Raw genomic sequence first — 24313 nt, 5'->3', positions numbered from 1 at the left:
ATATGACAAGAAGTGATGTCATCATGCAAGCGATTCTGGCAGTAATATTTGAGATATTTAAGAACTCTCTGAGAGAGACTGAGTATTCTGTATTTTTCTTTGACCCGACATCATCAGCGGGAAGACCCACTCACCACATCTGCCTTGCTTGCTCTGAAGTAAGGTATTCGGGTACAGTAATTCTCTTAGATACAGTCAGGAATATAGCAAAGCTTAGCTTATATATTTTTCATTATTTAATCGAGACTGTCCTACAATGTTGTTTTAAATATTTCCTGTGATTTTGAACTCAGATGTAACTGTAAATATATACTGAGTATGTTCTTGTTCTTCTATTATTTATTATTAAATATATGTAAACCTTTCATTGTGGCTGATCTTTGTGAGACACATTTAAGTTCTGAGAGTACCTGAATATTTATATGGTGACAGTGTGTAGGCCACTCCTGATAGCCTTGCTTTTGGTCACGCTACCATTTGTACACAGTAAAACTGGACACCCTTTGTTAAGGGCCTTAAAGTAGCTGATAAGGATGTCACTGGTGGCAGTAATAAGTACCTCATAGTCTGGGCAGAAGGAGGCATAACTAGTAAACCTGTGCCAGCCTTTCCCAGGTGGGTGTGTGTAAAACAAATCTCCAACAGTGTGTGTCAGCTACTTGGGCAGGGACACGAAGCACTGGTTGGGTAGAGAGGTTGCTAGAGGTCTTGGCTTGGCCATTCAGCTGAAATCTCACCTCTATAGCTGTGTCAGTGGGAAGTCTTAATGGGGATCTGGAGAAAGAGGCAGAAACCAGTCCTGGACTGACTGTGGTCTCTGTGTGCTTTTAAGGGAAATTGCACTTGATGCAGTGAGCTGCATCTGGAAATACTGTGTGTGTACCTCTCATCCTCCCAATGTATATCCCCCACTGGTGCTAGAGGTGAGGACTGAGGCTCCTTGATTACTGGGCCAGAGGTGGGGCATCACAGTAGTCACCCATTAAAGCAGAAGAGAAGTGTGGGTAAAGGCCATATGGTCCTTTATTGAGGAGATTTGATATTTTAAAGGGTTGTTTGTTGAAAGGAGACATCCCAAAAGCATGTTGGACCAAATTTATGTTGAATTTGGTAAGGGACAGGGCAATCAGTTTGCCCTGATCCTGAAGGGGGGTATAGTGAAACCCAGACCAACTAAATGTAACGTGAGTCCATATAATCTTGTTATTATATATTCCAACAGGGTCATTATGATGGTATGGGTGACTGAGAAACATTGGTTAACTCTGACCCATTTTGTTGACATCAAAATGTGGTGAGGCATCATCTTCATTACATTTATAACAGGGCTAGGAATATTAAAGATATCTTGGAAAATGGGTATACCTGAAGTTTAACCTTGGGGAGGTACCAGGAAATGTAATTATCATAATCAATGCCTTTTTATTCATTAGGATGCCCCAGTTAAGATTGGAAAAAAAAACATGTACCAGTTGATAAACTTCATAGGGCCATCTGTGGTACCAAGGCTATGGTATACACAGTAGGTTCATAGGTTGGCACTAGGCTATCGGCCCTAAGGCCTATACAAGCCTAGCCATAACAATTCCCTGGCTATTTCTTCCCACACTATTTAGTTCCCCCGTTTCATTATATATATATATATATATATATATATATATATATATATATATATATATATATATGTACATGTGTATATATATATATATATATATATATATATATATATATATAATATATATATATATATATATATATATTCTTTAAAGAAGCATAGTATTAATTGTGTTATTAACAATAAGTTTCTTCTTACAGTATTAGAAAAATATTGAGATTGGTCCTTTTGTGGGTGACTGAGAAAACTACCTAGAATGCAGAGAAGTCTGGTAACAGGTTTATCAATATTACTTGTATACTGAAAAGGAGGGCTTACAATATTTAAAGTCCATAAATTCTAATTTGTGTGTTGTTATTGTGGTAAACCATGCCTGGATTTTATGTTTTAAACTAATGAGTAGTATTTTAAATTGCAGTATTTTCAGGTACCTGTTTCTTTAAGGTGATAGGTATGTTTGTCATGTGATGGTTCCATTTTCAATTGAAACAGTGATTTGGTTTGTGTTCATTATTCTGAAGAAGTCCTTTATATACTGGGACGAAAGCGCTTATGGTTGTTATTAAACTGCTCTGCATGATATTTACTCTTCCGTTTCATTATTTTTGTAATCTTTCTCGAGGAAATGTAGTCTTTCACAAATAAGGAAATGGCACTGCAGTTTCCATAAGGCCTGAATGCATGGAAGGTGCAAAATCCATGTAAATAGTGTTGTCTTTACAATGAAACCACAAATATGTATGTGTTTAAGTTAAAGGAGAGCCTAAAGATCAAGCAGTTTGTTGTTAAGACATGTGGTGTTGAGATTCATCACCATGATATAGCTTGATGTAGAGTTAGAAATAGCTACACTGATGTCTTCTACACTGGAATGTTCATTAGCTGGATTCAGCATAAAAAGAGGCACTGTGGGAGCAGCAAGGGCTTTAGTCAGTATGCAGAAGCCATGGCATGAGAAGCGCAAGTCATCACTGGTGAAGTAAGCTGGACTGTCAATCATCTTGGCCCATGCTGCATATAGATTCATAGGTGTGTACTAAGATAATAACCACTAGGGCTTTTTTAAGCCTAGCCATGCACCCCAAAATTCTGACAAGTCATGGTACCCTTGGTGAGTGTAAGCAGGGACTTAGGAGATGAAACATTTACAAGCAGGGGCTTGGGAGATGAAACATTTACCAGCTGCCTATGTCTGTTAGAGACACAGGTGCCAAACTAGGGATGAATTTCCTGTTCCCCATCCAACTTTCCAAGTTACACTTGAATTGGTTTAGGGATGAACTCTGCTTCATGTGGATGTGGAGCTTGTTCCAAAGAAGGGGTCGTCTCTGAGATACCTACCTGTCTCTCCAGCAGGTCCTACATATATCACAGGCAAGGTTTAAGTCTTTAGAAATGGTAAGTCTGGTGTTGTTTGTTTTGCACATGTGCAGGACGTCCATCAGGGTGGGGGTCTGACAATGCCTTGTATGCCAGGCATAGATTTCTCCTCAACAGCATGTAGGAGACAAAATACAAGGACAGGGCTTTGAGACAGTCTGCATAGGACATCTAACTTATGCCCTGTAGTCTTTTAGTGAGGAACCTCTGTGGACATTCCAATTGTAGGATGTGCCAGGTTAGGTAAACACCAAAATGGGCACTGTACTCAATGACAGTTCTGATGATTGCTGAATACAGTGGAACAATGTTAACTCCTTGATCCAGATGCCATACTTTCATTTAAAAGTCGCACAACACAGAATGATGTTCTTACTACTATAGACACGTTATGGTCAAAAGCTAGATTACTATTTGTTTCTCCAAGTCCCTGAATACTGGGTCGACTGTTAGGAGTGTGTTGTCAATATGATAGCTACCAGGGGTGGATAACTTCCCAAAGGATACTATTATGCATTTCTTGGCATTTAGTTTTAGTTCAGTGTCTGTGACAGCCCTTCCTGGAGAACATTAGTGTCGGTGGAGGATTCTATGACTGCTCCTAATTTGCAATTGTCTGCAAATGTGGCCAGCCAGAGGCCCTTAACATTGGCCTTGACTTCAGAGAAGTAAATGTCAAAAAGGAGTGGCCCCAGGACCGATCCCTGAGGGACTCCACTTGTGACTGGCCTCTTTGTAGAGGTGGACTCCCCAATTGTAACTTCCTGGGTTCTTTTTGTTTGTTTTATATCTACTGGATGATATAAGGGTTCATACCTAACGTCTTGAGTTTGTCAACAATGCCATAGTAGGGTATTGTGGCAAATACCTTGGCCAGTCAAGGTAGGCAATGCGAACCATTTTGCCCTCATCTATTGCTTTGGTGACCTTTTCAAAAAAGTCCACCAGGTTGAGTAGGCATGACCTGTCCTTGCCAAAATCAAATTGAGTTGGGTCCAGTGTCTAAAGGTTTCCTATGTTATTATTCATGATTTCCATAACAATTCTTTCCATGGCTTTGCATATGAGACTAGTGAGACTTATGGGTCTGTAGTTTTCAGGGTCTGTAGATGGCCCACCTTTGTGCAAAGGGATGACTTTTTCTGTTTTCCATTCATTAGCCACAAAGCCTGTTTGGAGGTTATAGTTAAATAACAATTCAAGAGGACCCTAGAGGTCATGTTTCATGCTATTCAGAAGGCATCCTAGGATATTGTCTGGGTGCAGTGTCTTTGGTCTTATAGAGAGCATTGAGGATTTGTTCCTAGTGATAGTAGGGGGAGTTATATTTAATGGTATTTCCTGAGGGAATGTTGAGGGGGAGAGAGGGGGTAAGTTAGAGCTAAAGCTGTCTGCCAGTATGTTTGTTAATTATTCTGGCTCAGTATAGGTAGCTCCATTAACAATGAGCTCTACATACAATTGTGTACTGCCTATGAGGTTGCAGAAATAACTAAATAATACCTTATGATTTGTCATTGGCCTGGGAGGCCAACTTTACCTCAAATATGGCTATGGTAAGCTTTATTTTTCCTTTGAGCTGTTTGTTTAATTTGATGAGAGTGCTTTTATCCTTCTGGGTGTTACACCTCCTAATTTTTGTCATGAATGTTCTTCCTTCATGCTAGTTAACCCCCAGAATATCAACTACTAAGCTAAATGTTGAAGACAATCATCTTTTCTTTGTATATAGGTATGATTCTTAATGAAGGAGAGATTACATTCAGGACCAGAGTCTTGCCTGCATTGGACATATACACAGTGAGATCTAACATGTGTTTCTGCATATACCTCAGGGTTATGCAACTCAACCATTCACACCAACATGGAAACACCACAATGTCGTAATCACATCTGTTTGGTGAAAGTGACTTTACAACCCTTGAGTTTAGCCTGGATCCTGTCAAAAGAAAAATAATTAACTGTAGGCCTGTCTTTGTCCAGTTTTGTGAGTGTGTAGTCGGTGTGCCTGACATAAGTCATCATTTACATATGGTATAATTAACATAAAGCATTTGCTAAATAAAACAGGATTGTTACAGACTTTGATGAATATGAGATACTAGACAGTTAGCTGTCTTCCTTATGGTAGCCTTTTACTATGTGTGAGACTTGCATGGTGCTAATGTGGTTCTGGTTATCTGCTGAGATCTAGTTTTCTTATTCTTAGGAGGCTTTGGTTGTGACTTTTTTACAGCCTTAGCGCAAGTCAGGTTACTGTGGCTGTGATGAGGTGAGGGTGGTAGAGTGTGATTCGCACAGGCCATGTTAAAGTGTGAGAGAGATACCTCAAGGCTACATTGATATTTGCACTTCTCACTGACTGAATTATTTTTGTCAAGTAAAAGTACATTATCTGTAAGCATATGGCTGCTTGACAATGTGAAGTGTTATAAGGCTTGTAACAGAAGTGATATAAGCAGGTTAACTTTCAGTTTTTCCAAGTGAGTCTTGGGTTTAATTTTGTCTAAGAGCTCAGAATATACCCTTTGTAGTTTGACTAGATGTATGATGTAAAAGTAGAATTAAGCTAAGTGAAGGCACAACTTATAGTTGCAATAGCAGCTAAGAGTGGCTCAGAACTTCCACATGCAAAGTATGTAAGAACAGCTTAATCTAAATAACAGCTCAAGGGACAAGTTCAGAATATTACACCATCATTCTGAAAATAACAGCCCTCCACATTGCCAAACTTCTGACTCATATTTACAAGCTGTCAATTACTACTGTTATAGATTGTGCAGCTTTCAAATATCATATGACACCTCTCCTCCTCCAAAGACTGCAGTAATTATAGACCAATTTCCACCCTATGATTTGTAGCAAAGCCATTTAAAAAACTACTATAAAAACTCATTCACATCTATGTGGTGTGGAATGTTGCACCTCTTACAGCCTACACACAACCTTGCATTCCAAAGAATTTTCTGAAAAATCAGCATAAAAAGTTTAAGATAATCAAGGCTTTCCTAGTGATGGGCATCCTAGATCAACAATCTTAGTGTCATTTTATTATTAAATCCTTATACGTCTATTATAAACTGATAAGTCACATAGTTAAAAACTCAGACACAATAAAGGTCTGGACACTATAAGGAGCTTTGGGTGTTAACTGGAAGTATATAAAAAGACACTATAGGCTTGAGCGAGTTAAAAATAAGTTATGTGCTCACTATAACGTTCTATCTGTGTTGTCCATTTTCATTCTTCCTCAACCTACTGTCTCTGTTATTGGCTTGGTGGATATGGGCATCCTGAGGCAATGTAGAAATTGCCTCATGTTTACTGATAACCAGTTAATTCTCAAACAAACTGACACAGTATGTGAGAGATGTATTTACACAATGTCACTGGAGGCAAAGCTCTCACATAAAAGTACTCCTAATGTCAATAAGGTTGTCAGTAGTACATATGCTGCACCCATCACGCACAATTCAAAGCAGACATATAGACCCACATACACTGAGGCACTTACATGTAACCTTCCTAAACCACAAATATCTCCTAAACAAACTACACAAAAGAAATACCCACAGCAGCCCTAAACACACTCTTTTAAAACAACACCCACATCAGCACATAGAGCTACATCTCATGGAGCCTGTACCTCTAAGCCCATAAGGCAGGTCACCACACAATCCAACATTCTAGTCATTGGAGACTCCACTGTGAGACACACTAACATCCCTCTCACCAGGCTGAGTAAGGAGAAAGTTACAGTCAGTTGCTTATCAGGGGCTAGGATCCACCACATTACGCATGCACTCAGGTCATTGGATCACAATTACCAATATGACTCAGTCATAGTCCATGTGGGAGTAAATGACCTGGGACGTACTTCCCTAGACTATATGAAGACAGACATCATAGAGCTCTCAGAATATGCATCTCAGGCTGGTATGAGCCTAGCACTGAGCAGCCTTTTACCTTCTCCAAAGATGATGCCACAATATGAACAAAAGATGATTGACTTTAATAAATGGCTTAGTTTCTAGTGTCATTCTAAGGGGGTGCAATATTTGACAGCATGGAAGGAGATGGTCAACAGACCACGCTGCTTTGCCAGGGATGCTCTGCACCTCTCCCCTCTAGGCTTTCGAATATTAGCTAAAACATTGTCTTTTTAGGCAATGCCAAACTGAAAGTACTTCCAACATACCAAATCAAAACCAAAAAAAACTAAAGGTATTACTGCTCAAAGCTAGGAGCCTAAACAAAAAACTCCACCCCGTGGAAGCTCTCTTTACCTTAGAAAATGCTGATGTCTGTGCAGTCTCTGAGACGTGGTTTATTGCCGCAGACAGCACACCAAAAGTGCAGTTATAATGCCTTCCACACATTTAGACCAGCTACTTTACAGGCAGGAAATAAAGGCGGAGGTGTCTCTAATTACATCAAAAATAAATATATTTCAAGGTTGGTCAAACATGACAATGCACTTGAGCTGCTCCATGTTCAAATCACCATAGGTAAAATCCAGTACCATTTCCTTGCAATATAGAGACCTAGGAAACCCATACCATGTATTTAAACTTATTAGAAACACTAACCATCCAACACAATACCATATTCAGGGTGACTTCATTACAACATCAAACATACATGCACAGAGATTCCTGGATTTTATAAACGCAAACTCGCATAATTTAATCCTGGCTTTTTGTCTGCCCTCAACTTTATTTGCCAATAAGTCTCTTTCTGTTCTATCACGTTTTTAAAGTCTCCTCCCCTGGGATCTGCTTTAACCACCTCCAAAACTGAAAATAAAAACTTCTTAAATTTGTTACAGACAACTGAATGCTTATACAGGGCATTATTCTCATCCTTAATTTTGATACTATACATGTGTTCTCTCATTCTTTCCGTCACGGTGCATGTGGTCATTCTTACATCAAATGCTTTGCATCCACTACAGAAAGCAATATATACTAAACCTTTTACTTTACAAGTTAGATGACCTGCCACTTTAATGTTATGTTTGATGTGGGGTAAGCTTACAAATGGCCCTTCCAAAATATACCTACAGAAGTTGCAATGCCCACACTTAAACATCCCCATCTGCTGGGCTACAGCTGGACCATTGCTCCTAGAGGAACACTTTTCCAAGACATTCTTTAAACAGTTGTTATACCTGTAAACAAAATTAGGCTTAATACCTAAAACTTTTACTATCTCACTGTCACCTTCCACAATTCTCCAGTTTCTTTGAATGATCTCCCAAATTCCCCCACTATCTGTAGTCATGTCACGATTACATACTGTACCAAAATGGGATGTTCTTCCCTCTTTGCTGTTGTTAATAACAAGTGTCCTCCTCAAAATGGGTGGATACATCTTTCTTTTAAGTATTCCAACTCATAACCCCTGTCAAGAAACATAGAAGCAATCCTATGAAATTCACCATCTAGATCCATACAAGAGGTAGTCATACGACAATCTCGTATGTACTGCCCCTTGGGGATATTCTTTTTAATAAAATGGGGATGATTACTTTTAAAATGTAAATAACTATCTGTAAAGGTGTCCTTTCTATAAATTTTGCTTTCAAATTGCCTGTCCAATTCATTCCATTCTAAGGTCACATCAAGAAAATCCACCCTGTTTCCAAAATCACTTTTCAAGAACTGTAAATACCCTGATTGGGAATTCAAATCTTCCAAAAACTGTTCACTAGTGTTACGGTCCCCCTCCATAACGAAAATGAGATTGTCTACAAATCTAGCATAAAAATATGTCTTATATGTCAGTTTCAACCTTGAAAGAATATTAGCTTCCCATCAAGCCATCACAATGTTAGCATAAGATAGTGCCACTGGTGAACCCATCGCGACCCCCTTACACTGTTTGAAGAAATGTCCGTCGAAAGTGAAATAATTATACTCCAAAATAATTTCTAATAAACTGCAAACCAAATTTATTTGACATGGTTCCAAAATGGAACCTGAAAAGAGAAATTTTCTTACTGCTTCCACTCCCTGTTCATGGGGAATGCAGGTAAATAGTGCTACTACATCCGCCGTCACAATAAAATGCTTGTCTTTGTCAAAAGCAAAATCTGTAAGAAAATTTCTAAACTTGTCTAACAGATCCCAGGAGTCTTTTAAATGAGGGCAGACTCAGAACTACTGGATTCAAACAAAAATCAATCACCAAAGCTAAACCTTCAGTGACAGAATGGGGGGCAGACACTATAGGTCTGAACAGAGGGTTGGTCATACACTTATGAATTTTGGGAATACCAAACAATGTACCCTCGTTTTTTCTACTAATCAAAAATTGTACATTCTCATGTCCATAACATCATTCATAAGTGCTTCATATAGATATGTATTGATGAATTGAAAACTCCTATGAATATCCCTGATGTTTACTTCAGAATATTCTTCTTTATTGTTTAATAATTTAAACATAGAAGTTTTATATTGCTCATTGGTCATTACTACAATGTTGCCCCCCTTGTCACTCTTCATATACCGTAAGTCTCTCCTAGAGGTAAGCTCAGTTAGGGCTACCCATTCTAAACTAGTCAGGTTATCAATTATTTTTTCTTTTTGTTACCTCTATCTAAATAATGACTAATATCTTGCATGCATGCCTCCTCAAACATTTTTAGTGTCTGACTAAGTGCTGGTGTGTAACTAGAAAGTTTACAAAAGCCTTTGTAGTAACCTTTAACCTGTTTTAGTATATAATTCAAATTTAATTTACGAACGTACTGTTTAAAATCAATAACAGTCTTAGAAAAGTCCGCCCTTTTAGTGGGCACAACGTTAAAGCCGTAACTCAACAATTTAACCTGGGAATCACTTAAAGTCGTCCCAGATAAATTAATAATTTTGAAATGATCATCAAAATGTCTTACTGTTCATCGTTGGAGGATTCTGAAGTTGTCAGTCCTCTTTGCTTCACATTCCGAGTCCTTAAAACTCGATTTTCTCTTTTGGGTAAAAAAGCAGATTTAGTACGCACTCCTGCAGTGTTCACACCCACTGCAGCCGTGTTAATGGCTGCTTCATTACCAGCTACAGAGCCTCCTGCTTCCACCTCACACTCATCGCCAGAAGGAGCTGTGGCCTGATTCTCCAACCTAAAAAATCTGGTGATCAATTTCGAGGAACGTGATTCGTCAATAGAACCCTTCACCCAACGCGGTCTATTTGTAGGCTGTTTGCGAAACCAGCCTGCCTTTTTGTGATTTGTAAAATCATTATTTGGTGAAATATTTTCTCTTTTATTACTGCAATCAGGAACAAAATGGATATATGCATTGCCATTCTTATAAGCTTCCACATCTCTGAGTAATTTGTTGTGCTTATGCTCTATAACTTCATTCTCATGACTCTCAACTTCTTTTAGAAGCTGATCATATAAACTGTCAGAGTCAAAGTCTTTTACCATATAACTGAGTTCATCATCAAGTTTCATGATATCCTGTTTAAGAGAGGACAGCTTCTTCTTGTTATTGTCTATCAGTAATTTTAAAAACTGAATACCAATGTTGTTGAAAAACTTTGTTAGCTCATCAAAGAAAGGATCAGTGGCCTTAGTACCATTGGGGCATTTAAAGAATCTTAAGCTCTTAGGTATTATTTCAAGTTCAACACATCTCTGGAAATAACAAATTTCCAGATCCACTGACCGATACTTTTTCAATAACCTACACAAACTGTCAGTCTTGAAGTTGAACTTGTCAGTTCTAGCTTTGGCCACCTCTGAGCCCTGACCCTTGAGATTTTCTGAACCACAGTTATCCACTGCTTCGCTGATTCCTGGAGAATGATCTCTGTGGAGTGGAGCAACATACGCCCTCTGCAGATATGATCTTCCCATCTTTCTCACACCTAGACAATGTGTCTTTTACTTTAGGACCAAATAAGGACATGCCATCAAAAGCAGAATTCTTGAATGTAGACTTGAAAGGCTCCAGAAAATCACACAAGAGCATCCGGGCATGCCTCCTAATGGCAATGCCAGAACCCACTGCTCTATTTGTTCCTTTGGCTACATGTGAAATGAGCCTCATGGAACAGTTAGAAATAGACTGGATGGTAGCCAACTGGGAAGTGACTGAAGCTTGTCCTTCCTCATATACGGATCCTGAGAGAGTATCTGAAAGCTCTTTAATCAGATCCCTCTGTAGTCTAGTGAAGCATGTCAGATAGTTCAGTGACCATAAGAAGAAGTTCACTGAAGCATTGATAAGCTTATCAAACCTATCGCCTGAGAATCCTTGTTTAGGGGGATGGATAGAGGAACTTTCGTCAGCTAGTTCCTTCTTCATGGCCATCACCACAACCATGGCATCCACAGGCACACCTTTTGTCCAAAATTGTTTGCCCTCAGGAGCAGTAATAATTTTGTCTCGTCTCCAGAGAATCAGCTCAACGGTATCAGGGGCCTTCCATGTCCACCGAGAGATTAACTCAATGAGCTCATTGGTGGGAGGAGTCACCCAGGAGGTAGATGGGCAGACAACAAAAGCCTCCAGGTACACTGATTCCTCAGACGAGGATTGTTAGGCTTCCAGTCACCTCTCTGTTTTATAATTTACAGAATGTCTCTAAAGGAGACATTGTCAGGAGATGACCTTGGGGACCCTTCACCTTCACCGAAGTCTCTGTCTTCGGTGATGGAGTCTTCTGGGGAATTCAAGTGCTTCCTCTTGCACAACTTCTTCTTAGGGAACTCCTTAGTGGGATGCTCTGGTGAGGTATCAGAAGAAGAAGCCTGGGGCTGAGGCAGACATGGCTCTCTCCAAAACCTCAAAGGCTGACCTTCCCTGAGAGGGACAGGACTCCAGATCTGAGAGGGCAAGCCTATGGATCCTAGTTCCTCCCTGTTCCGAGGAAAGTCCTCCTGAGGCCAAAACCAGAGCCTAGCTAATCCAAACTGAAGCACCTAGGTATAGAGACAGCTCTGAAAACTTCAGAGTCAATCCCAAACTTCATAGCTGACTAGGTAGTTACAGTTCCAAGAAGTCTCTGGCTTTGACTGAACCAAAACCTCAGAGCAAATGATGGATCCGATGATAGAGTTATCTTCAGATCTGAAGCAGACAGCACCGGGCCATTCAGATAGTCAGAGGAGGATGTAAAGGTGGGGTAACTGATGTATGGAACTCCTGAGACAAAGGGGTAGGAGTCACAGAAACCCCTGGCATACTCTGCGTCCAGAGAATCTTTCCCACCAGTCTCTCCACATCCTCTTTGGTCAAACTCCTAGAAGAGAGGGGAGACATTAGAGAAGATGACTTCAGTCTTTCCAAAAAGGGGGAAGGGAATCTAAATATGACAAGGTCAAATGAAGGGGAGTATTGGGCCCTAGGCAAAGCCGGAAGGCTAGGAGTCAAATCAATTGTCTGATCTGGTCTAGGTTTAGTCTTGTCCGATGTTGATCCGAAGACGTGGAAGGATCTATATGTCTCTTTGTTTTTACTTTCAGATCTGAGGAGGTTGTAGGATCAGAATGTTTAGGTATTTTACCAGTCAGGTCCGATGGAGAGGTTGGAGCTGACAGAATCCTCTTTTCTGATTTTTCAGAAGTCTTTGATGAGGGCGATGAAGGGCTAGATGAAGCTGACTTGCCCTTTTTGTTTTTATCAGAAGGGGCAGCTCCAGATAATGTCTCACCAAAGCTAATGGAAGAAGACCTTTTAAGTTCAGCTTGGTCTTGCGTTCAACCAGGACTCTACAGCTGAACGCGTGGCAGGTAGAGCAATCATCTTGGATATAAAGGCTCCCAAGCAATATACACGTAAAGTATGTGTATCAGAATAAGGCATTTTCCTCTGACATGTTTCGCATTTTTTGAAGCCAGCTAGCCCTTAAAATATTAAGCTTTATCTCTCTCTCTCTCTCTCTATATATATATATATATATATATATATATATATACAGATACACACACATATATGAAGACAGAAGATAAAAGGATGGGAAATACCCACAATGGTAAAAAAGGATACACTAAGTGTAAGGGGAAAGAATATGATCAATAGTATTCAGTGGTACTTTCATACAAAAGGAAAGGGAAAATAACAGCAAGAAATCAGATGTTAGGTAAAGGATATAAGCTTCAGCCTTCATATATAAAAGATAGCTTTGATTTTTTAACAAAAATATTACCTTTAACATGGACCATGGATATGTATTAGTTTACAGCAGACGTCAAGAGTTTATACACAAGCATAGAACATAGACATGGACTGAGAGCTGTTGGGAAGCTGTTAGGAGATAGTCCATTGTCATCATATATTACAGATCTTATAGAATTTTGTTTAAAGAATAATTACTTTAGTTTTGATGGACAGTTATTCCATCAACTAAAGGGTACAGCGATGGGGGCGGGCTTTGCGCCTATGTATGCAAATGTTTTGATGAATCTTTTTGAGGTAGAATTTTTATATAGGACAGAGTTTTATATAAAGAATGTTGTTAGTTATTATCGTTATATAGACGATTTAATTTTTATTTGTAAGGGTGGAGAGCAAGAAATTCATAAATTTAAGGATGATATACAAAAAAATGAATTTGGTTTAAAATTTGATGGTTTCCAAGTTGGTAATAAAGTGAATTTTTTGGACATAACTTTAGAGGGTGGACCAAATGGAAATATTATAACTAAAATTTTTCGGAAGTTTGAAAATGAACTACATTTATTGGATGGAAGTAGTTGTCATCCACCACATCTAATAAGTGCATTACCATATGGTGAATTTATGAGAATTAAGAGGTTGAATAATTATAATGATGAAATTAATAATGAATTAGAAAAAATGGCATGCCTATATATCGAAAGAGGTTATGATGCCCAAGAGATAGAGTTATTGTTAAAGAGAATGAAGGAAACTAATCAAGTAGGAAATAAGGTGCAAAAGAGGTGTAATAATAAAACATTTGTATATGCACGTGAGGATGAATTAACAAAAATATATATGGTCATGACCTATGATCTATTGTCCTTAGAAATTAGTAATATGATGAAATATTATTGGACTTCATTATTTAAATATAAGAATTTAGCATCAATCTTTCCAAAAAAAGTAACTTTCTCTTACAAGAGAGGGAGAAATTTAAAAGATATGTTAGTTCATGCAAATTTTTTTACTCCAGACATGCATTTGAATGCGCATATTGATGTTAATTTATGTGGTACATATCCATGTAGTAAATGTATTTCTTGTAAATATATTGGTAGAACATTTGATTATATTAATAACAAGAAATTCTATCCTAAGGGACAATTTTCATGTAATACTGAAAGAATTGTATATGCATTAAAATGCCCTTGTAATATGTTTTATGTAGGGGAAAGTAAAAGGGCTTTTAAAATACGGCTTCAGGAACATTTAAGAGACATAAACCATAAAAAAATGGAAAGTCCTATTGCTGTACATTTTAAAGAGTTTCATAATAGTGATCCTAAAGGTCTGTTAGCTATAGTTTTAGAAAGTTTAAGTATGAATATAAGTGAAGAAAAAATAAAATCTATATTATTGTATAAGGAGACAGTTTTTATATTGAAGTATGATACTATGACACCTAGAGGCATGAATTTGGAATGCAATTGGAAAGTTTTTTTATAATTAATTGTATAATTATATTATTGATAATTGTATAATTTAATTGTTTTATTGATAAGTGTATAAAAAAATGTTTGAATGTCAGTTGATGATATTCCCCTGGAAGGCGAAGGCCTAGGCGCTAGGGACTTGTGTGCAATAAACCACTGATACTGGATCCGTTGTCGTTGTTTTTGGACTACTTTTGCTTCTTTTGTTAGTAGTTTTTTTAAAGGATATAAGCTACTCTAAAGATAAAACAGAGAAAATGCAAAAAGAAAGTATTTAAAGGAGAAAAGGAAGTTTTAAATTCAATGAAATAAACTTATCTTCTCAAGAGCAATTGGTTAGCACATCTATCATGAATAGTAGCAAACAAGATCTGAGGTACTTAGGAATGGAGTATTACGGGTAAGGGAGAAACTCGAGAGCTTTTTGGTTATCACGAGCTATAGTAATGGTCAGGTAAGATCCGAGGGATCATATCCAAATACATAGGTTGAGGATAGAATGAAAACTGACAACATCAGATCAATAATTTGAACACATCAATCCCTACTGGCTTCTTTGCAGCCAACATGGCTTCAGTAACAGCTTTAGTACTGTAACTGCTCTATACAGCCTTATCAACAAAATTTACAATCACATGACTTATCTCAGCAGGGCTATTAAATGGCATAGCAAGGATCTTTGAAACGGTCATTCACTCCCTTCTGCTGAATAAAGTGTTAAAACTTAAGTTTAAGATTAATGCTATCTAATTTGCAGATTGAAATTTTACAGGTATTCCCCAACAATTCCTACTCCACTTCAGGTATCCTGACTATCGGTGTACCTCAAGGTTCTGTTCTAGCAACACTACTGTTCTCAATTTTCATAAATGACTTTACTTGTGAACTTACTAAATTTGATGCCATGCTATACTCTGATGACACTGTTGTTTTACAATCCAATAAAACACTGCATTTGGACTGCAAACAAGAGGCTAATAATCAACCAAAACAAATCAAGTGTAATGTTCTTCAGATTTCCTTGTAAACTCAGAAATTTTCCATCAATTGTACTTAGTACAAGCAATAGCACTACCACTGCAAATGTCACCCATTAAAACACTTTGGAGTATGTCTTGACCCCTCCTTATCTTTTTTATTATACACAGACACAGTGGTTATCAAGATCTCAGCTGCAGCAGTGTTACAAAATATTGTATCGCTTTTCTCCAACTGTACATCAGCCCATTGCCAGAAATGTTCTAATTCCCATAACAGAATATGGTCTCTCTCTTCTATGCTTGTAATCAGGCATTAAAACCCCAGAAACTCCAGGTGACAGAAAATAAAATATTCAGTTGCCTGCTACTAGCAAGTAGTATAGCTCGTCACTTCAATCTCTTGAAAGTCTGCACATGGATACCTTTGCAATGTAGGGCTACAATGACATCAAGCATTCTTACTTTCAAACTACTTACCTTAAAAACCATGCTATTTATCAGATAACCAACATGTAACATAACAACTTGCCAAGAAAATGGCATCTCAAGCTACAAAACAATCCTTGGTAAAAAAGCTTTTTGCAAACTTAGTCCACCCAGACTTACTCTCTAAATGACATCAGATCATGGAACACACTTGAATTATTCAAAAGCAAGCCAAAATCACACCAGCAGCAATAGTGTGTTTGTAGCCATTTGTTTGAGGACTTCTGGTAAGGAGCTGTGCCTGTAAGCTATGCACTGGGAGCTCTTCCCCAACTTAGTAGTGTAATCTACATTATAATGTCTCAGAAGAAATAAAGCATAAATTGTGCAAGCAGAAGTTACCAGGATTTATGCTAAATGTCTAAAAAAAAAAAAGAAGACAGAGCCAGATAAGCAGCAAATAAAACAGTGGCAGAAGCATATGACTGTAACAGCAGAGAAAGGGAGCATGGCCAAGGCAAAGCAGTTGCAATCTATGGCCAAATAAATGCCTGATGTAGGAGGAAAAACATAAATTGTACATCACTGTGGTGAAAACTGGTGAAAGCCTGTAAGACTATATCATAAAATGATTTGAATATTTAAGGAATGGAAACAGCCCCGACAATTCACTAGGATGAGTTGACAGACTGATGGAGAAAGATAAGGGAATCCAATGGTGGCTGTCGAGCCTGGAAAAATCAAAAGTGGAACTGGAGGAAGGGGTGCAAGAAAATACAGTTGTGTACACTTACCATAAATGTAGATGTTTGAGTGTATTCACTGTTGCAGTCCTAACCAATGGGTTATCTGGCTCCTGGAAGCCCTCGATCGGCCAGAACACCAAAGGTAAGTAAAAATGACGTCGGCTGTTGTCGGTTGGAAAGGATGTCAGGGTGTCTGATACAAAAGGAGGCTGCCGACGTCACTTCCTCGGTCTTTCTTGCCATAACAGTCAGAAGCCCCAAGAAAACAAGGCTTAAACCAAATCTAGCCTGTGCCTTAGGAAAAGAGAAAAGGGGGAAGGAGGGAGGGAAAGCAGGACTGCAACAGTGACTACACTCAAACATCTGCATTTATGGTAAGTGTACACAACTGTACTATGTTCATCATGTTTCACTGCTGCAGTCCTAACCAATGGGTTGATTACCAAAGCCCAGAGAAAAGGGAGGAGGAACCAACATAATCAAGGATTGGAGATAATGCCCTGCAGAACAGCAGTGGCGAACCCTGCCCTGGCTCTTGAAAACAAAGGCAAATTATAATGCTTTGTGAAAGTGTGAACAGAAGACCATGTGGCAGCCTCCAAAATGTCTTTGGTAGGGACACCCCTTAAAAAAGCTGCAGAAGTGGAAGCTGCTCTAGTTGAGTGGGTCCTAACCCCTTGAACAGGAACCTTACCATGAAAGGAATAACAAAAAGTAACACAATGAGCAATCTATTTAGAAATGGTTTGCTTAGAAATAGCCTTGCCCTGGGATCCAGGGGCAAAGCTGACCAATAGCTGTGCTGATTTCCGAAGGTCTTTAGTCCTGTCCAGGTAAAATCTGAGTTATCTATGCACATCAAGAGAATGTAGGATCCTTTCACCTCTATTTCAAGGATTAGAAAAGAAGGTAGGAAAGCGTATGAATGGATTAAGAGTCAGGTTAGAAACCACCTTAGGCATAAAGGAGGGATTAGTTCTCAGAGAGACCCTATCTGCATGGAAAATAAGAAAAGGATCCACAGCCATCAAAGCATGCAGCACCGAAACCCTCCTTGCTGAAGTTATAGCCAAGAGGAAGGCAGTCTTCCAGGAGAGAAACTTTAAATCTGCAGTGGCAGCTGGCTCAAAAGGAGGAAGAGTGAGTTTCTCTAGAACAAAATTAAGATACCAGGCTGGAGTAGGCACCCTTCTGGGAGGTTTTAAGTTGCAAGCACATTTGAGAAACATTTTCATCAGAGGATGAGAGAAAATGGGTTGTTCAAAAGAACAATGAGCAGAAATGGCTGAAGCATGGATATTGATAGAGGAAAAAGAAAGATCACCCTGAAGCAAATCAGCCAGGTATTCCAGGATCAGAGGAAGGGTAGGCTGAGAAGAAGATTCCCCTCTAGCCTGCATCCAAAGAGAGAACCTTTCCCATTTGCCAGCATAAAACTTCCTAGTTCTAGGCCTCTTGGCCTCCCACAGCACGTCAACCACCTGCTGGGAAAGGGACGAAGAAAAGGATGGAGTCATACGATGAGCCAAGCTGCCAAATGGAGAGACTGAAGATGAGGATGTAGAATGTTTCCCCCTTCCTGAAGCAAAAGATCTGGCTTCAGAGAAAGATGCCAAGGAGGAAATTGGGAGAGACTGCGAAGCAGTGGATACCAATGCTGCCTGGGCCAGTCTGGAGCTATGAGAATAGTCCTTGGTTGTTCGTCCCTCATCTTCAATAATACTCTGGGAAGAAGAGGAAGAGGAGGGAAGGCATAAACTGACAGCAGTGTCCAAAGGAAGAACACAGCATCCACTTTCCAGGCTCTGCTGTGATGCTGTCTGGTGCAAAAAAGAGGTAGAAGATGGCTGTCTGAAGAGGAGAAGAGATCCACTTGAGGAGTGCCCCAACATTGAATGATGCTGAAAAAAACTGCACTGTTCAGCTGCCACTCATGAGGCTCCAGGGTCTGTCTGTTCAACTGGTCTGCCAAAACATTGAGCCTTCCTGGAAGAAATTGAGCTAGGATATGCAGGCCCAGGGATGCTGCTATGGACCAAAGACTTATGCTCTGTCTGCACAGGAGGTAAGAATGAGTCCCTCCCTGCTTGTTGATGTACCACACGACTGTGGGTTGTCTGTCCTGACAAGCAGGGTCCCTGGAGAAAGAAGATGCTTGAAAGCTAGTAAGGCCTGCTGGACTGCCATCAGCTCCTTTAAATTTATGTGCAGGTGCATCTGCTGGGCATTCCAACTTCCCTGTATGCATCTGCCATTCAGGTGAGCTCCCCAGGCGTAGTTCGATGCATCTGTGGTAAGAACTTGAGTGGCCAGGGGTGGGCAAAAAGGCATGCCTCTGTTCTGTAGACAGGCTGTTGCCCACCATAGAAACTCTGTCCGCAGACATGGAAGCAGAGGAATTATCACATCCAGGTCCTGTGTGTGTTGACACCAAATTTTCTTGACGTACCATTGCAATTTCCTCATATGCAGTTTTGCATATGGAATCATGAGAATGCAAGAGGCCATGAATCCCAGAGCTTGCAGGTATTTCCTTGCAATAAGCTAGAACAGGCTTGCCAAGTCCTTGAAGTAAACTGTAAGAGTTGTCTGCTTCTCCTGGGTGAGATATATCATCTGGGCGGCTGTGTTCAGACTCGCTCCCAGGAATGTTACTCTTTGGATGGCACCATTTTTGATTTTTCCACATTGAGATTGTAACCCAGGGAAGAGAGAACAGTCTTTACAAATTCCATATCCTTTAACAGCTGTTCCTGAGAATTTGCTTGAATCAGGCAGTCGTCCAAGTATGGATAAATTTGAATTTTCTTTTGCCTGCAAAAAGCAATGACTGGAGCCAGGCACTTTGTGAAAACTCTGGGAGCAGTAGATAAGCCAAAGGGCAGTGCAGAGAATTGATAATGTTGCTTGCCCACCCTGAAACTAAGGTATTACCTGCAACTTTCCCTGATAGGGATGTACAAATAAGCTTCTTTGAGATCCAGTGTTACCAGCCAGGAATCCTTTTCTAACATTGGCAGCAACTGATGCAGAGTGACCATTTTGAACTTTGGAATTATCAAGAAAGAGTTCAGGATGGATAGATCTAGGATAGGACGCCAGGTGCCTTCTTTTTTGGAACTAGGAAAAGTCTGGAATAGAAACCCTGGCCTACCTGCTGAGCAGGAACTGATTCTATTGCTCCCAGATGTAACAGAGACAAAATTTGCTTTTCTACTTCTGCCCTTTGGTTTGGAGGAGCGTCTGGGAATCCTTTGGGTACGGGAAAGGTGTGGAAAGAAAACTTGCACCCTAGGGCTACAGTTCTGAGTACCCATTTGTCGTCCGTGAAGGTGGCCCAGACATTTGTAAAAAGGGCCAACCTTCCCTCTAACGGACTCTCTGGGCAGGCAAGAACAGGCAGACGTTGGCCAGAGTCACTGAGAATGTTTAGACTGAGATGCAGGCTTAGAACTTCCCGACTTGGAAGAGGAAACCTGCCAACGCTTAGACCTTTGAGGGGTAGCCACCTGTCCCCTAGAAGATTTGTAACCTCTAGCCATAGAACGGCTCTGTCTGCTGGTATCAGGGAACGTCCAACTCTTTGAAGGGCAATTCCTGCTAAAGCAAGGAGGCTGAACTTGCAGAAAGTCTTTAACTGTTTGCATAGACTTGGCCTTGTCTTCCATCTTCTTGAGCACTTCCTCTGCTTTGCTGCCAAAAAGAATGTCCTTATGCAAAGGTACATCTAAAAGCTTAGCCTTGACAGGCTCTGGTAGGGGCTGCTCCCCAAGCCAAGCGTGTCTTCTGATAACAGATCCAGTAGCTGTAGCCCTACAGGAGGCTTCTGGAATGTCAAAACCACAATGTAATGAATGTTTATTGACTAGACTGGCAGAATTCAGCAAATCCTGCATATCCTTACTCTCCGCCAACTGAGGCACACCTGCTATCCTAGACTTAATAGCTTACATGGTGTGATGCTGGTACTTCAGCATATGAAAAAGACAATTAGTAGACCTAATAGCAAAACTCTTTTACTCCACCTATCTAGGTTCCTGGATTCCCTGTCAGAAGGAACAGGATTTTTAGCAACAGTGGCCTTAACTCCTTTAGGGCCTTGAGAAATAACCTCTGGATCAGCCAACGGATTCCTGAAAAGAAACAAATGAGAATCAGGGACTCTATAGTACCGGTCAGGTTACCTGGGAGCAGGAGGAACCGAATTTGGAGTCACAGAATTTTCCAGGAAAACATCATCAACCACTTCCAACACAGGTGGAATAGCCAAAGGCTTATGCTGAGGCAAATCCAAAAACTCCCTAATCCTTTTCTTACAAAGGGGATAATCCTGACTTTCCCATTTAAAATGTTCCCTGAGAGTATTTAAAGTATCACCAAAAGAGAAATCTTCTGGAGGAGAATCAGAAGGGATGGACTCCTCTGCGTCTGAATCCTCAAAAGGAGAGAAAGCTTGAGAAACTTCTTCTTCATCAAAAGAAATGCTAGAAGCATCAGAACCTGAAAAGGACAAAGCCTCAGGAGAGACATCCCTACCTCTTTTTGAAGGAGGAGGCTGTGAACCCCTAATAAGAGTCAAAAGGTCATCAGCCATTTTAACCATTTGAGAATGAGGGGAATGAGAGGAAACTGGAGCCTGCTTCTTCACAGGCTTACGACTGGAAGATTTACCTGCAAGTCTAAAGGACTCTGGAGGCCTGGCCTGCCAAAGTTGCAGCCGAAGTCGTCGGTAGGAGCTTGCTGTCTGAATAAAGAACGGAGGTCTCGGACACTGGAGTCAGCTTCGCGGCCCTGGATCCAGCTGGAGAGGCAACAGGCAGAAGGTCAGAAGGCAAAACAGAAGCCAGAGGCCTGGGGGCCTCTGAAATGGTCTCAACCGAGGCCTGCGGTTTAAAATCTGCAGGCTGCAGGGGCTGCAAAGGTGCCTCACTGGCTACCGCATGACTGACGACCAACCTAACATCATCCGAGGACTTGACCTTCGGAAGCCTGTCGCGGTCCTTATCTTTATGCTTCTTGGGGATATCTGAAGCCTGAAGACCAGCAGACGCCATACCGACAAACTTAGGTCAAACTCCAAAATGATTAGCTAAAAGCTTAGTCCGACGACAAATAGTACGCGGATTAAAGAAAGCACAAAGATCACAATTAGGAACATCGTGGTCAAGGCCTAAACAAATAATACAATAGGAATAAAAATCTCTATGGGGAATCTGCTTTCTACAGGTAAGACAATTATTAACCCTTTCTGACATTTGTTAAGGCAAGAAAAGAAGATCCCCAACGGGGTACTTAGCTGTAGTTGACTTCAACTTTGTAGTCGGAAACAAAAAAGATAAACTGCCGACCGACACTTATGCAAGAAATGCTTCTGCTTCGGGCTCCGCAGCAAGGAAGACTGAGGAAGAGATGTCGGCTGCCTCCTTTTGTATCAGATGCCCTGACATCCTTTACACCTGAAGAAAGCCAACATCATTTTTACTTACCTTTGGTATTCTGGCCGATCGAGGGCTACCGGGAGCCGGATAATCCATTGGTTAGGACTGCAACAGTGAAACACGATGAACATCTGGAAGACAGACAGAGACGTGAAAAACTCTGACTGATAAATGTGCCAGAAGGGAAGGAAGGTAAAGACTATCAGCAATATGTAATAGATATTTTGTGTCAATGGATGGAATTACTGAAAGATGAGATGCTGGCAGATACAGCATACAGGATTTACTCTCCTGGGAACCAAGCAAGGAAATGTCCACACCCCATAGTATTAAAGCTGCAAAACTTCTTACTTAAAGAGAGACTGCTAGGGCTACTTTGGAGGATGGGTAAGGTGTTGTTAACTGGTGAGCAAAAAAAAAAATTACTAAGTGAGGGCACAAAATAAAAGAAACCAGTTAATTCTATCGCTTAACCCATGTAAGGTGCTCAGCCTGTGACTTAGGCTCCTCTCACAAATTGTAGCTAGCAAGTACGACTGGTGCAAGGCAACCGCATGACTTCAACAAGTAAAACAAAGAGAAAAGCCAGCACCAAGGGACTCCATACTGAAAAAGTGTTTATTCCATCTCCCAATTCCACATACACAGACCGGTTTCGGCAAAAAGCCTTCTTCAGTGGTAAATATTCAGTATCCAAAGCTGCTTTATATAGCATCAAAAACACCAGTTATGACATCACTTCCCTAATTACTTCATTGCAAAATTTAAATGCAAACACTATAAGAAATATATATAAATGTATATATCTCATGTATACAACAAACATATACATAAATATGATCAAATAAACTAAATGTTTTACTAAATTATAAATAAATTTCTTCATAACTTATCATTGAGCCCTGGATGGAATAAAGCTCCTAATTTAATAATCCATTTCCTTTCCTTACTAGTTAGTATGAAATGCCAACCTTGTTTAGATAATCTATTGCCCTTGACCTGATCAATAATAACAAACATAAAACTAGCTGTTTTGTGGGATTGACAATGTCTGTATAGTGCATTAGTTAGCTTATTGTGTCTTATTTCACTAAGATGTTCAGAAATATGACATCTCAGCTGTCTGGAGGTTTGCCCCACATAAAAAGCAAAGCATTGACACATAGCCAAATACACTGTATATCTGTGTATGTGGAATTGGGAGATGGAATAAACACTTTTTCAGTATGGAGTCCCTTGGTGCTGGCTTTTCTCTTTGTTTTACTTAGGTTACTCTACCTTGTAACATTTAAAATATTTTCCTCCATGCCACAAAAAACAATCTGGACCCAGGACAGGATGAAGAAGGACTAAGTCATTACAAAAGAAAAAGTGATGGACAAGAGGAACAGGGTCAGGAGATTCAGAAGAAAGTTAATCAGAGAATGGTGGGGGGGTGCTTCTTGAAAGGATGCTGCTTAAACCATTCCGAGTATTTAAACAGAAGATGGTTGAGAGGCATAAGGCAGCTGAGTGATGTGTGAAGAAAGTTAGAGGGACCACTGTAGAAATGGATACAAGATCATCATAGGAGGTTACTAGGCTAATGGCCAAGCTTAGCGTTTCATGCCCAATTTTCCTAATGATCAATGCCCACAGGCTAGAATGACTTTGGTATATGTCTGTGCCTTAGGTTTTCGACAAATCACACTTCTCCATAAGGGCTACAGGTGAAAAACCAGCACTGAATTTGTGATTTCTCATTAACTGGTCCAAACTGAGTTTGAGTAGGCTTAAGGAAGACCTCTGTTTTACATGAATGAGGAGTCTGTTCTAGAGAAATGGTAATCTCTGAGACACAATATGTTTTGGTTATGTCACAGACAAGGTTTAGATCCTTATATTGGGTAATTCTAGTGCTGTTTGTTTTGCAAATGTGTAGCAGATCCATCTGTGCTGGATTGGTGAATGCACTGTAGGTTAGGCATAGATCCTCCCTCAGTAGTTTGTAGGAGACTGAGTACAGGGACAAGGCTTTGAGGCAGTCTGCATAGGACATATTATTTAAACCCTGTATTCTTTTAGAGATGAACCTCTGTGACCACTCAGCTGCTGCAAATGCCTAGACAGGAACATGCT

The 24313-nt window shown here is 40.0% G+C and overlaps 1 protein-coding gene across 3 annotated transcripts in view; it reads right to left on the bottom strand.

Moving 5' to 3' along the window:
* LOC122802621 (cyclic AMP receptor-like protein A) overlaps positions 1–24313 on the bottom strand; it is a 3720933-nt gene that overhangs the window by 691539 nt on the left and 3005081 nt on the right. The gene's annotated exons all lie outside the window — the stretch shown is intronic.

The sequence above is a fragment of the Protopterus annectens genome, chromosome 5.part0, assembly GCF_019279795.1.
Source record: "Protopterus annectens isolate FY-2018-M chromosome 5.part0, PAN1.0, whole genome shotgun sequence".
NCBI lineage: Eukaryota > Metazoa > Chordata > Ceratodontiformes > Protopteridae > Protopterus > Protopterus annectens.
Note: the sequence above shows the minus strand (reverse complement) of the source record. Positions and strands in the feature narration are given on the sequence as shown.